General features: G+C 42.2%; 1 pseudogene; it reads right to left on the minus strand.

Moving 5' to 3' along the window:
• Nucleotides 1–2,007: 2,007 nt before the first annotated feature.
• On the minus strand, nt 2,008–14,471 carry LOC146679123 (NLR family CARD domain-containing protein 3-like; annotated as a pseudogene).
• Nucleotides 14,472–15,091: the final 620 nt, after the last annotated feature.

Below are 15,091 nucleotides of genomic sequence, written 5' to 3' on the forward strand. Positions count from 1 at the left end.
TATTTTATTTGCATTTTTTAATCACTAGGGTTTGAGAGTAACGAAATTTCTATTCTCTGTATGTCCTGTACATGTGGCAGAATTGACAAATAAATTTGACTTGACTTGACTTGACGGTGCATCAGAGAAACTCAGGAGGGTTTTCTCCAAGCACGACATCCTGGATTATTTCAGACCCAGCAACACACTCAGACAAAAACTGGTTCACCCGAAAGACAAAACTCCAAAACACAAACTTAACAATGTGGTGTATGCTCTACAGTGTAGCGAGGAATTCCCAGACCTCTACATCGGAGAGACCAAACAGCCACTTCACAAGCGCATGGCACAACATAGAAGAGCCACCTCCACAGGACAAGACTCAGCAGTCCATCTGCATCTAAAGGACAAAGGTCACTCTTTCGAGGATGCCAATGTTCACATTTTGGACAGAGAGGACAGATGGTTTGAAAGAGGAGTGAAAGAAGCCATCTATGTCCACTGTGAGCGACCATCTTTGAACAGAAGTGGTGGTTTACGACACCAGCTGTCTGCCATCTATAATCCAGTTTTGAGATCCTTCCCAGACGCCTTAACGCCCACTCACATCCTGGGCCATCTGACCTCAGGATCACCCTATCACATGATAGGGTGGGGCCAGGTTTCACAATGAGCTCACCCGAAACCCTGGCTTATTGTGACCCACACCCGTTTTCACACCGTGGTTCATGTTATTAGGTAGAGGATCACCAGGGGGTCCTTTGTCCCTCTTTGGGGGGAAACTCCCACAGGGTTTAAATCTGGGTGGGACTCTCCACCATTTGACCTAAGAACTGAAGAAGCTTCTTGGATGAGAGGTGAAACGTCTTCAACCAACTTAAAGAAGTCCAGACATTTTTCTTTCCAATGTCACCAGTGTTTTTCCATGTTCTATGTAGCCCAGAGTTTTTGCTGCATTGTTAATAATGTCTAAAAAATGCTTCCTAGTTTGTCTTTGAACAGTCAGCGTCCATCCATAGCCTTAAAAATAATTGTCCCCTGTGAAGACACAAACTACACCTTTCTTGGCTGCTACCTCAAAGCACATTGTGCGCTGTTGAGGCTGTGTGCTGCACAACAACATTCAATATTTAGTATTTACTGTTATTTACTGTTAGCTAGATTAATGCAATGGTGCTGTGTTTATTATGTTGCCCTCATTTTTTGCTTGTTTTTTCTTTTTCTTTTTCTTGTTTTTTTCTCTCAACTGGTGATCTGGTGTCTGTCCCATCTGTAACAACTGAAAATAAAATTAAATAAATAATAACAACAAAGGTAGATCAAATGGATCAAATGGCAAGGCCGTGATGATCCACTTGGCAAAGTAAATCCGTTGGGTATCTTTGTTGGCCTTCGGACAACAACTCTGACGGCTAAATAACCAAATGGGACAGGCAAAAAAATAAAATAAAATAAAAAGTAAAAATAAATAAATGTCACCCATTCATATTGATCACACACACACACACACACACACACACACACACACACACACACACACACACACACACACACACACACACACACACACACACACACACACGTGTCGTTAATATTAGTATAACAGTCAACTATAACATGCAATATACATATTCAGAGAATAAAATATACTGAATCAGAAAAAACAAATACAAAGGAGCTGGTATTTCTTCTGTGGGAATTCCTTGCAAGGATTGTGACACAGGAGTAAAACTGCACGAGGAGCTAAAAACGCTCTTAGACACGTTCTTTCATTCATAAATACATTAAATACAACTGCTGGTCAGCTACAAAAATGCTACCTGTGAATTTCTCAGTGATATCTCAAACTTGTTCAGCATGTTGTTGTAGACTTAAAAAAGAGTTAATAATAAATCACGGTAGTCAAAAATGTACAGAAGTAAATGTAGCAGTAAAAAATATAAATACATCTCAGAGGACCCTCATCCTGTCTTAAAGCCTCAAAGATCCTGCATCACACACTTTGGGAATCAATCTTCTAGGGAACATTCATTCTTCATTTTTAAACAGAACAATCTGGGATGATAACAATGTACCATCAGGCTCAAACTCAAGTACACGTCCAAGTCCAAATGCAGCATAGACTGGCTCAGTGAATGTGGTCTGGTACGTGTGGAGATGTATCTGTTTTCGTGAAGACACTATGCAAGGGAGACAATAGAAGGACACAGTGCCAGCAGGCCAGTCCAGATATACTGCTACTCAGTTAGAGTCAGCAGGTGGGGCTGTTTTTATGTCTGTTGGTATGCTATTGTGCCAGGCAGTGAAACCTTGAGCTGAGCAGAAAAGACTCCAGGACTGGTTGTAATTGGTTCCATCCAATACAGCAGCCATCAATGTATGCTTTCCTCCTGATTCCTTTGTATGTCACTCCTATTGTAACCGTTCCTGTCCACCGTACCTCCCAGTAAAAGCGCCCAGTCAAACCATCGCTGCAAAGCACCTGTTTCCAGCTATCCAATCTCTCTGGATGATCAGGCTGCTCCTCTTTCACCAACACGGCTTTTCTGTTGTCTGTAGACAGTTTGAGGTTTCCTTCTGCTGTGTTTGGGTCCAGTACTAATAGTACAGGGTGGACCATTTATATGGATACACCGTAATAACATGGGAATGGTTGGTGATATTAAAGTCCTGTTTGTGGCACATTAGTATATGTGAGGGGGCAAACTCCTCAAGATGGGTGGTGACCATGGTGGGCATTTAGAAGTCGGCCATCTAGGATAGAACTTTTGTTTTTTCAATAGGAAGAGGGCCATGTGACACATCAAACTTATTGGTAATGTCACAAGAAAAACAATGGTGTGCTCGGTTTCAACGTAACTTTATTCTTTCATGAGTTATTTACAAGTTTCTCTTTGTTCACAGTCATTGACATGTTGAAGAGGTTAACACGTGAGGAGCGGATCGAAATTGTGTTGATATCTGGTGAACGCAGTAACCGGGTCATTGCAGCAGATTTCAATGCAAGACACCCTACGAGACCACCCATCTCCCATGCTACAGTTAGCAAACTGCTTGCTAATTTTCGTGAAACTGGTTCAGTGTTGGATTTGCCAAAATGTGGACGCAAGAAAACTCACTAATGAAGAAACATCAGTGGCTGTCCTAGCTTCATTCAGCAAGAGCCCACAGCGTGGCCATGTCACTGGAGAGTGGCATTAGTCGAACATCCCTTCGGCGGATGTTAGCTACTCACAAATGGCACCCTTACAAACTCCAGCTACTGCAGGATCTCGATGAGGATGACCCAGATCAGCGCACAGAATTTGCAGAATGGGCAAAGCAAAGCAAAGCATTGGAACAGGACCCTCAGTTCACACAGAAGATTTTGTTCAGTGATGAGGAAAAGTTTTATGTGAATGGTGAAGTTAACCAACAAAACCACCGCTATTGGTCTGACACTAACCCACATTGGATGGATCCCTCCAAGACCGTTGGAACAACAAAAGTGATGGTTTGGTGTGGTATATGGGGTACAACGATAGTGGGTCCATTCTTCATCAATGGAAACCTCAAGGCCACTGGATATTTGAAATTGTTACATGATGATGTGTTTCCCTCTTTTTGCACTGAAGCTGGCACGTTCCCTCAGTTTTTCCAGCAAGATGGTGCACCACCACATTATGGGTGCCAGGTCCGAGCATTCGTAGATGAACAGTTTCCTGGAAAGTGGATTGGTCGTTGTAGGCCAGTTGAATGGCTCCCAAGGTCTCCCGATCTGACCCCCTTAGACTTTTATCTTTGGGGTCATCTGAAGGCAATTGTCTATAGTGTGAAGATACGAGATGTGCAGCACCTGAAACTACGGATACTGGATGCCTGTGCTGGCATTTCTCCTGCGGTGTTGCTATCAGTGTGTGAAGAGTGGGAGAGGAGGGTTGCATTGACAATCCAACACACAATGGGCAGCACATTGAACACATTTTATAAGTGGTCAGAAAGTTGTAAATAACTCATGAAAGAATAAAGTTACGCTGAAACCAAGCACACCATTGTTTTTCTTGTGACATTACCAATAAGTTTGATGTGTCACATGGCCCTCTTCCTATTGAAAAAACAAAAGTTCTATCCAAGATGGCCAACTTCTAAATGGCCACCATGGTCACCACCCATCTTGAGGAGTTTGCCCCCTCACATATACTAATGTGCCACAAACAGGACTTTAATATCACCAACCATTCCCATGTTATTACGGTGTATCCATAAAATTGGCCCAACCTGTACTTTGGCTTTTGTAGACATTAAACAAATAAGATATGACATATTAATGATTGAGTTTTGAGAGGTTATGGTTTATGTTACCCTCAGTTGGATCCAAACTACGGGTTCACCATTCTTCCAGTCTTTATGCTAAGCATAGCTAATTATTTCATCACATTTCAAAGAATATTTTATATCTAGTGCTGTCAGCGCTAATCTTGTTAAAATGACGTTAACACCATAACCGCATTAACGCGGCAAATCTCCGTTAGCAAGTTGTCGCGGATCGCCCCGTGCGTGGGGCTGGACGGCTCTAATGCATTGTCTGTGAAGGTTCTCAGTCATCCAGGTCTAATGCATTAACAAGCTAAATGAGCTAACGTATTGATGCCATGCAACCCCACGCACGGGGCGATCCACGTTAACTCATTAACGGAGATTTGCTGCGTTAATGCGGTTATGGTGTTAACGTCATTTTAATGACATTAACGCTGACAGCACTAATTATATCATATTATAATGTTGATAATTTGAATTGATTGTTTTCCAAGATCCTTTTAATAGTGGTTTGGCTTACATCTTAGGGGTGATGGGGCCATTCTGCATTTTCCACAGTGACCAGTCCTGTTGATGTGGTAGAGAAAGACAAGTGAACACAAACTCAGGCTCAGTAAACGAAGGCTATGACGTATGTGTACTGATTTTAAAAACATCATACTTGAGAGTTTCCAGTTTGCACTTTGGCTCCTGCTGTAAAGCAGACAGTAGTTGAAGTCCCAAGTCTCCTGGATGATTAAAACTCATATCCAGCTCCCTCAGATTAGAGCGGTTGGAGTTCAGAGCTGAAGCCAGGACACAACAGCCTGTCTCTGTGATCAGCCTGATAACCTGTGAACATACACAAAATGTTTTCTCTGCTAGATATAGCATGATATAGCATAAATGATTTGCCTGCCAGTTGTCCAAAAGCTATCTACCAGCTTTATGCAGATGATGCAGTTATATATGTACCAGCTAAGTCACCTGGTGAAGCAGCAGATACTTTAACGACACATCTGAATGATGTCCAACAATGGCTGGAACATAATCATCTTGTATTGAATTAAAAAAAACAAACAGTTTCTATGTGTTTTTCTATTAGAAAACAAAGTTCACCTGATGATTTTAAAATCAAGTTAAGCAACGAAGAAATAAAGGAGGTTAAAGATTTTAAGTTTTTAGGAATAATTTTAGATTCACTCTTAAATTTGATACACATGTAAAGAAGATTTCAACGACGGTCAAGGTTAATCTGAATTGTTTTAAGTTAATTCGGCATTATATACCTACTTCAGCAGCTCAGTTATTCATGCATTCCATGATATTCTCTCATTTTTCATATTGTCTGACAGTTTGGACTCAAGCAGCACCATCTACAGTTCAGCCTGTGGTATCCTTATATAACCAATCTTTAAAAATAATGGATAAAAAATCTATTCGGTGGCATCATTGTCACATTTTAAAGAAATATATAATCTACTTAGTTTTATGAGTTTTAATCATTTGTGTTTTCTTAAATTAGTTTTTAAATGTATAAATAGGATGGCCCCAGAGTGTCTTAATAGATACATCCAAAGACAAGATAGTAATCGTATTACTAGGAGCATGGTGAACGGCAACTGCAAGATATCATATCGAGATCTTAATTTGGTCCGTCAGCATTTTCCATAAAGGCCTGCCATCTGTGGAACACACTTCCAACCGAAATCAAATTGATTACAGACATCAGATTCTTTACATTGAAGGTCAAAGTGTGATTAAAGGGAAATCAGAGCTGTAGTCATTTTAATTAATGATTTTTTATTTTTTAAATTTATTGTCTATTAATTGTAGTTGTATTTATGATGTATTTTGGTTTCATGCAAATGTATGTTTTATTGTAAAATGTATGCGCTGACCACTGAGAAAAAGTGAGTTTGTTTTCAAAGAAGCTTCCTGATCTCAGAAGCTGTTGGATTCCCTCCACTAAAGAATTGTCATTGAGTTCATTTAGGCAGTGAAACAGATTAATGCTTCTCTCTGGAGAAGGACAGTGTCTGATCTTCTGCTTGATGTACTGCACTAGCTTTTCTCTGACCTTTGGTTTACTTTTTGTCTTTTTCAGCAGGCCTTGTAGGAAAGTCTGATTAGTATCCAGTGAAAGACCCAGCAGGAAGCGAACAAACAAGTCTAGGTGCCCCTTTGGACTCTGTAAAGCCTGGTCCACTGCGTCCTGGTAGAGTTTCTTACACGCATGCTCATGTTTTACTGACAATCGACGTCTTCTCAGTAGATTGACACCAGTGTTGACAAATGTTAGAAGGACATGAAGTGCAGCCAGAAACTCTTGAATGCTCAGATGGACAAAGGAAAACACTCTCTCCTGGCTCAACCCATGCTTCGTATTGAAGACCTCTATGAACAGTCCTGAGCAGAGTGATCCAGTTTTGATGTCAATGCCATACTCTTTTAGTTCTGTTTCAGAAAATATCTGGTTTTCTTTCTGCAGCTCCTCAAAAGCAAGGTTTCCCAAAGCCAGAAAGATCTTCTTGGCTTCTGAATCTGTCTCAGCCTTTCTATGATACTTTGCATTATCTTGCTTTATCCGAGTTAACAGGAAGTGGATGTACATCTCAGTCAGGGTTGCAGGAAGTTCTGTCTTCTCTTTGAACTGGAGTGCATCCTCGAGAACTGTAGAGGTGATCCAACAGAAGACCGGAATGTGGCACATGATGTGGAGGCGTCGTGATGTCCCAATGTGTGAGATCATTGCATTTGCCTGCTCTTCATCCCTGAATCTCCTCCTGAAGTACTTCTCCTTCTGTGAGTCCATGAAGCCTCTGACCTCTTTCACCATGTCAACACACTCATGAGGGATCAGAGTGGCTGCTGCAGGTCGTGTTGTTATCCAGAGGCGAGCAGAGGGAAGCAGGTTCCCCCTGATAAGGTTGGTCAGCAGTACATCCAGTGAGGTGGACTCTGTAACATCAGTCACAATGCTGTTGTTGTGGAAGTCCAGAGGAAGTCGACACTCATCCAGACCATCCAGGAGAAACACAACCTGAAACTCTTCAAAGTGGCAGATTCCTGCTTTTTCTTCCCTCTCTCAGCAGCAAGACATCTCCCCCCCTCCCCTCCTCCCAAACATCTCCCAGTGTCACAGTGGATCAGGTCAGGAGACAACTGAGGAAGCTTTGCCCCAGAAAGGCAGCAGGCCCAGACAAGGTGTGTCCTAGGATGCTAAAGGCATGTGCTGCTGAACTTGGGGAGCCGCTACAACGAGTCTTCAATCTCAGTCTGCGACTGGGGAGAGTGCCCGCCCTATAGAAGACATCCTGCATCGTCCCGGCCCCCAAAAGGAACCGGCCCAATGAGCTGAATGACTTCCGACCGGTGGCACTGACGTCACATCTTATGAAGACTCTAGAGCGGCTCTTCCTCAACCTCCTCCGACCACAGGTACAACATGCCCAGGACCCACTACAGTTTGCATACAAGGAGTGGAGGATGCCATCCTGTACCTCCTACACAGAGCCCACTCACACCTGGATGGGGGAAAAGGCACGGTCAGGATCCTGTTTCTTGACTTTTCCAGTGCCTTTAATACCATCCGGCCCTGTATGCTTCAGGAAAAACTGAACAGGATGGAGGTGGACCCCTGCCTGGTGGCTTGGATCTCCGACTACCTCACCGACAGACCACAGTACGTCAGGCTGAAGGACATCACGTCTGACACTGTGGTGAGCAGCACAGGAGCACCACAGGGAACTGTGCTGTCCCCTCTTCTCTTCACCCTGTACACCTCTGACTTCTGCTACAACTCTGAATTATGCCATATTCAGAAGTTTGCAGATGACACAGCCATCATGGAGTGTATCTGGGATGATCAGGAAGAGGAGTACAGAAGTCTGGTGAGGAACTTTGTCGCATGGAGTCACACAAACCACCTGCAACTCAACACCTCAAAGACTAAGGAACTGGTTGTGGACTTCGGGAGGTCCAGAGAAGGTCCACTGCCGGTTCAGATAGAGGGTGAGGAGGTGGAGGTGGTCAACAAGTACAAGTACCTCGGGCTGTGGGTGGACAATAAACTGGACTGGTCATGCAACACAGAGCACCTGTATAAAAAAGCCCAAAGCCGACTGTACTTCCTAAGGAGGCTGAGGTCTTTTAACATCTGCAGGAAGCTCCTGAGGATGTTTTACCAGTCAGTGGTTGCTGGAGTACTTTTCTATGCTGTGGTGTGCTGGGGGAGCAGCACAGCAAAGAAGGACTCATCCAGGCTGGAGAAACTGATCAGGAAGGCTAGCTCTGTGGTCGGCATGAAGCTGGACACTCTGGTGACAGTGGCAGAGAAAAGGACATTAAAGAAACTGATGGACATTATGAACAATGCTGGGCATCCTCTGCACACGGCCATTAACAACCAGAAGAGTCTGTTCAGTGACAGGTTGCTTCTCCCCAAGACAAGAACTAACAGACTTAAAAACTCCTTTGTCCCACACGCCATCAAACTGTTTAACTCCTCTCTGGAGGGGAGAGGGAGGGGAAACAGGAAACAGGAGGACAAAGGAGGGGGGAACAACTAAGCTGTAGTGCCTCTTCACCTCACTGTACAATACCTTGTGCAATACTTTTTGTAAATAGTCAACAGTGCAATAGACCTCAATACTTGAAATGTGCAATTCACTTGTATTTTTATTTTTATTCCTATTTATTCTATTTATCCCCTTCGTATATTTTATTTATATTTGTCTCTGTATTTATATATGTGTGTGTATGTGTGTGTGTGTATATATATATATATAATATTCTGTAACTTCTGTCGGTGCTGTGCTTTTTTGGAAATCGAATTTCCCAGAGGAACCCACCCGAGGGATTAATAAAGTTCTATCTTATCTTATCTTATCTTCTTTGGTGTCAGTAAACATATAATGGATAAGTTCCACCAAGCTGCACTGTTTTGTTTTCAGCAAATTGAGCTCTCGGAAAGTGAATTGGAAGATAAACTGTATATTGTTGTTGGCTTTGTTTTTAGCCCAGTCCAAAATGTATTTTTGTGTCAAGACTGTTTTTCCAATTCCACCCACTCCCTTTGTCACCACAGTTCTGACTGGTTCATGTCTTCCAGATAAAGGTTTAAAAATATTCCCAAAAAAGATATCAGCTGAACCTCCAGGTTTCAAGGAGGCAGGTTGTATCTGTCTGTCCTCATGATGATCATCATCTCTGTTCTCACCCTCTAAGATGTGGAGCTCTGTGTAGATCTGATTCAGACGAGTGGGGTTCTCTGCTTGGGCACCCCCCTCAAACAAGCACTGAAACTTTTTCCTCAGGTTACACTTTAATTTATGTTGGCAAATGGCAGCAGAAGTTTCTGAGGAAACATCAGGTGATATAGGTCCATTTACAGTGAATCAAATATGCTAAGTGCAATATGGTTTTTAAGAAACCTTTAAGAAACCTAATCCATTATTGAGATCTTCACATTATCCATTACTGAGGTTAACAGAGTTATTGTTTCACAATAATTTTACATTATAATAACAATTTTACCTCTTTGGCAGTTTGACAGTTTCCACAGATGTAAAAAATGAAGAAAATATAGAAAAGCATCTCACTCCTCTGCAGAGAATCAGCCAGCTGATCCTGCTTCTTTCTTCTCAGGAAGCTCAGTGTGAGTCTCAGAAATGTGTCACCATCGCTGATCTCATCTTTTTTATCAGCCGTTGATTCATAATCTTCTCTCATAATCTTCTTTTTTTGTGTGCCTTCTGGACATTTTTGACTCAGAAATTTCTTGAATTTTTGTAGCTCATTTTTCATAAAAGTAACAATTTCCTCCTCAAGCATCTACAAAATGCAGAGTAACATTTTTCATTTTAAAGAGTGTTTTTTAGAGGCAATCACAAAGTTGCAGTATACAGCGTATTTCTTGGGAACATCTCATGATCATGATGTGACCAACACCATTACAGGCTACTCAAAATACACACCCACTTCCTCTATACTTTCTAACTCATGACACATGCAATGAGCATTTTCTATTTAATTTTATGCCAAGTTAACCCAATATCATGGTAAAACATGTAATAGACACGCTGGTCAACTCGAGCGAGGTGTGAATGAACCACAAAATTAGTTCGGGATACCTGGCTGCTGTCTTAATGTTGCATAATCCCACCAAATCCCAATTCTTCCATGAGCATAAGATCAATAGTCAAAGTTGTCTTGATGCATGCTCAATCATCCAGGAAAGTAAATCTCCAAAAGTTGATTCTGTTCATCTGGATGTAGCGTTTTGTGGGAGAAACATTTCGTCACTCATCCAAGTGACTTCTTCAGTCTCAGCTGATTGCAGGTTTCCCCAATCTTATAAACAGTACATTTGCATAAATGTCTCGGTGTCTGGTGTTTCCAGGCCAGCCGAGTTGGGAGCAGGCCAGAGTTGGGAGGTCGCCTTGTAATGGGAAGGTTGCCGGTTCAAGCCCTGGCTCCGACAGTCTCGGCCGTTGTGTCCTTGGGCAAGACGCTTCACCCTTGCCTACTGGTGGTGGTCAGAGGGCCCGGTGGCGCCAGTGTCCGGCAGCCTCGCCTCTCTCAGTGCGCTCCAGGGTGGCTGTGGCTACAATGTAGCTTGCCATCACCAGTGTGTGAATGTGTGACTGGATGTGTAAAGTGCTTTGGGGTCCTTAGGGACTAGTAAAGCGCTATACAAATACAGGCCATTTAACCATATTTTTTTTTAACATCACCAACTGCTTTTATCTCCTAAATAGCCTTGTTGTACTCGATCATGTGTTTTTGCCTTAAGCAGTGAAACAGGTTTATTGTTTTCACATTCAGCAGGTGCAGGTTTCTTGCAGATTTTGAAAAGTGTTGCGCTTTGGAGGTTGTTGAAGTGGATCTCTTTTCAGGTCTAATTTGTTGTTGCTGACAGACACTGAGAAAAACCAAAGTCTGTCTACAAGCAACCCAGACATGGTTCGGTAAGTCTCAGCGTTGTGCACACTATGGAATGCATGGCACTGCTATAGCAATGACATGACATAAATACATTTTTATATCACATAAAAAATATTTTTATTCTGGACAACATGTCATGTCACAACCGTAGTTTGAACTGTACTCTCAGTAAACAGTATGTTCATGTATGTTCATGAAAGGACCTGGATGACTAAGAACCTTCACAGACAAACTGTGTCACACAACCAACACTGACACTGAGTTTACAACTTATTGTTTCTGACTTTTTAAAGTTTTTTTTATTTTTTATTTACTGCACAACTTTTTTCTATGAACGACTGGCTTTAACAGTTTGTCTTAATGGATACAGTGACTGGAAAGGCATTCATCACACTTAATCCACTGTTTCACTCAAAGTAACACAAAGGCAAAACTTCTGTTATAAGTGTCACATTTTCTTTCTTTTAAGAATAAATACATAGTTCAAAGTCTCATCAACTTTGAACTTTCCTTCTCCTGACCTCAACTTGGGTAATTTAAACTAAAGTAGAAAAGCAAGAGGGATAAAATGTCTCTGTGATTTTATATTTTATATTCTATCGTTATCATATTTAATATCATGTAGAAAACTGATTACTGAGATAAAAAGCAAGCTGACATCATTATGACGTTATTTTTTTAGAGAATTATTACAAAACTAAAACTTTTAAATACCAAACTTTAAATTGTCATTAAACACACACATATATCTAAAATGTGAAAATATCTCAGTCTTAGGTTAGTGAAGTCAGTGTTGTGCCTTGTAAGTGTTTTGTAACAAACAAAGGAGCTTGCAAAGAAAAGCATCTGGACTTCTATAAGTTACTTGAAGACGTTTCACCTCTCATCCGAGAAGCTTCTTCAGTTCTAAGGTCAAATGGTGGAGAGTCCCAGATATAAACCTAGTGGGTGAATCCCCCCACAGAGGGACAAAAGGACCCCTTGATGATCCTCTAATCGCCTGAGCCAAGGTGTGAAACTGGGTGTGGGTCCCAATCAGTCAGAGTTTCGGGTGTGTTCATTGTGAAACCTGGCCCCACCTTATCATGCGAATTCCTGAGGTCAGATGGCCCAGGATGTGAGTGGGCGTTAAGGCGTCTGGGAAGGGATCTCAAAACTGGATTATAGATGGCAGAGAGTTGGTGTCGTAAACCCCCGCCTCTGTTCAAAGATGGTCGCTCACAGTGGACATAGATGGCTTCTTTCACTCCTCTTTCAAACCATCTGTCCTCTCTGTCCAAAATGTGAACATTGGCATCCTCGAAAGAGTGTCCTTTATCCTTAAGATGCAGATGAACTGCTGAGTCTTGTCCTGTGGAGGTGGCTCTTCTGTGTTGTGCCATGCGCTTGTGAAGTGGCTGTTTGGTTTCTCCAATGTAGAGGTCTGAGCATTCCTCGCTACACTGTACAGCATACACCACATTGTTAAGTCTGTGTTTTGGCGTTTTGTCTTTCGGGTGAACCAGTTTCTGTCTGAGCGTGTTGCTGGGTCTGAAATACACTGGGATGTCATGCTTGGAGAAAACTCTCCTGAGTTTCTCTGATACACCGGCTACATAGGGGATGACAATGTTGTTGCGTCTGTCTTTCTTATCCTCCCTCGCTGGTGTCTGATCTTCTTTTCTGTGCCTCTTTGCTGACTTTAAGAACGCCCATTTAGGATAGCCGCACGTTTTGAGTGCTTCCTTTACATGTGTGTGTTCCTTCTTTTTTCCTTCAGGCTTAGAGGGAACATGTTCTGCCCGGTGGTGTAGGGTCCTAATTACTCCAAGTTTGTGTTCCAGAGGGTGATGGGAGTCAAAGAGGAGGTACTGGTCCGTGTTTGTGGGCTTCCGGTAAACTTCGATGTTGAGGTTGCTGTTCTCTTCAATGTGCACAGCGCAGTTCAGGAAAGGCAAACAGTTGTCCTTTGTGTCTTCCCTGGTGAACTTGATGTTTTTATCCACAGCGTTAATGTGAAGGATTCCACTTCTTGTGTCTTGATTTTGACCCAGGTGTCGTCCACATATCTGTACCAGTGGCTGGGTACTCTTCCTTTGAAGGAGCCAAGAGCCTTCCTTTCCACTTCCTCCATGTAAAGGTTGGCTACAATAGGTGACACGGGGGAGCCCATGGCACAGCCATGTTTTTGTCTGTAAAAGCCTTCGTTGTATTTGAAATATGTAGTGGTGAGGCAGAGGTCTAACAGTGTGCAAATCTGATCGGGTGTGAAGTTGGTCCTGTCCTCCAAGGAGCTGTCTTCTTGTAGTCGTTTTCTGACAGTCTCCACGGCCTCCGTGGTGGGTATGCAAGTGAAGAGAGAGACTACATCAAAGGACACCATGGTTTCATCTGGATCCAGGGTAAGTTTCTGGACCTTGTCGGTGAAGTCGGTGGAGTTCTTGATGTGGTGTGGCTTTTTGTAACAAACATTTTCATTTCTAAAAATAGCAGAAGACTGCCTTCGATAAACAGTTGCCATGCAGGTTTAGTATGTTTCCTTTAAGTGACACAGTTCAAATGACAATTACTTCCTAGAATTAAAAAAGTAGATTTGTTATGTTATATGTTGTTGTCCATTGCTTTCTTTCAGTTTAGTAATCTGGTATGGTCACTTTTCACGGACACGCAGCTGGGTAAGGACGGTCACTCAGCTTCAACACATTACAAACATTCAACATTTCAGGCCATGAAATAAGTGTTTTGACAACTCTCAGTGCTCATCAGTAAAATCATATGATAATATGTTTAGGGCATGTTTTAATTCTCACATTTGTGGATCAGACTGGTCTCCAGCCTGGAATGCTATTGGTTCCATTCTAGACCTCCTTATGGTCACACAGGTGGGGGCTGGTGATTCTGGTCTCTCCTGGTTCACTTGGCTTCAACACATGATAAACATTCAACATTCAGACAACAGGCTACGATTTACTAAATTCAACAAACTTATATGCAATCTTTGTAAAAGTCACAAAATTCTCACATTTGCGGATCAGACTGGTCTCCATTCTTGAATTCAATTGGCTCCATTTTAGACTGATCACTCGTCATGGAAACAACACTCCGTCATGTGACTTAAACATGATACAAACAGGTGAGGTTAATTTTATAGCTTAGCTCTGAGCTTGAAAATAGTCAATAACAGGTAGATCTTACCTATTAGGTGATATCTCGCTGTGATTTTGGTCAAACTGTTCAGATTTAGAGGCAGAAACACCATCCACATTTTTCAAAGATGCAAAATGAGCCATCCTAGTGATTCCAGTGAGAGCGAGTGTCTGCTGCATTCTCTACGCTCTTGCAAGCAACTCCCTCTCTGCTTGTACACTATACTATGCTCACAGTCTGTTTGGCAGGTTGGAGGGTGGTAAAAAGCAAGCGAATAATGCAGGAAACTGAGATTTGAAATGGGAAACTGTTCTTGAAGTACACTGAGGGAGAGAGAGAGAGAGCTGTGCAGGAAAAGTGATTTCATCGTGGTGGAAGCAAAACCGAAAAAGTCAGGGAATTCATGATGATGTTTATGTGAAGTGAAATGTGAAACCTAGTTTGGATCATCTTTTGCTGCTGGTTCAGTCAATATTGGCTGGTGAGTGACGAAACCTGCAGCTTCAGAATCTGTGAGCCTTCGGCTTTCAGCCTCGACGGCGTGTCTGATTCGTGGGGTCCACGCTTTGTGTTTACGTCTTTGTGTGGAATCTGTTTGCTGTTTTAGCTGTTTGGTGATTGTTGAAATTGTTTTGTTGAGCTTTAACCTGAGATTCTGGTAGTTCTGGCAAAATACATTCATATTTTAAAATCAATTCAGGATTTTAATGAATCAATATTGCGTTATTTGAGCTGAAATTGATTTTAATCGGAAAACTGATTA

The sequence above is a fragment of the Rhamphochromis longiceps genome, linkage group LG1 (assembly GCF_057381845.1).
Source record: "Rhamphochromis longiceps isolate RC_006_pf linkage group LG1, R_longiceps_female_GT1.1, whole genome shotgun sequence".
Lineage (NCBI taxonomy): Eukaryota > Metazoa > Chordata > Actinopteri > Cichliformes > Cichlidae > Rhamphochromis > Rhamphochromis longiceps.